The sequence below is a fragment of the Rhea americana genome, unplaced genomic scaffold, assembly GCF_003343005.1.
Source record: "Rhea americana isolate MKP2758 unplaced genomic scaffold, rheAme1 scaffold_321, whole genome shotgun sequence".
NCBI lineage: Eukaryota > Metazoa > Chordata > Aves > Rheiformes > Rheidae > Rhea > Rhea americana.
The window spans coordinates 701,951-702,408 of NW_028186448.1; the positions used below are offsets into that span (position 1 = coordinate 701,951).

Below are 458 nucleotides of genomic sequence, written 5' to 3' on the forward strand. Positions count from 1 at the left end.
CTGCTTACGCGAATTCCGTACGGCGCTAGGGCAGCGGCGACGAGCGGAACCCGCTCCCGCCCCTGACGCTAACGGCGCGGTGCTCGCACCGCTGGACGTCGTTTGCGCAGCCTACGCCGAGGAAGGAGCGGGGCTCTGGTGCAACTTACGACTTTTGCGTAGCCGCTAGGGAGAGCTCTTCAATGGCTTACGGCTGAGTAGAGGGAGGGCAGCGTTGAGGGGCGGGGACTGCCTGGGCCCTGCCCCGAACGGTGACGTAGCGACGCTTTGTGAATCCCAGGCTGAAGTTTGGTTGAGTCACAGGAGGGTAAATAAGGATGTTTCGGAGACAAAGAGACTCTTAAAGGGGCAGCGCGGAAGGTGGCGTGTCACCGCAGGGGCCGGCGGAGGCGGCAGCGGCCGGGGGGCCACGGGGGGTGACGGGGCCCCTGAGGTGACTCTGGGGGCGGTGACACCCC

General features: G+C 65.9%; 1 protein-coding gene across 3 annotated transcripts in view; it reads right to left on the minus strand.

The window, feature by feature from the left end:
* Positions 1-31, minus strand: part of USP49 (ubiquitin specific peptidase 49) — a 37,173-nt gene extending 37,142 nt beyond the window's left edge. For all 3 annotated transcript variants that reach the window (XR_014896533.1, XM_085310638.1, XM_085310640.1), the window contains exon 1: positions 9-31. The gene's annotated coding sequence lies outside the window, so the exon portion shown is untranslated. The remainder of the gene's footprint in view (positions 1-8) is intronic.
* Between the last annotated feature and the right edge of the window lie 427 nt (positions 32-458).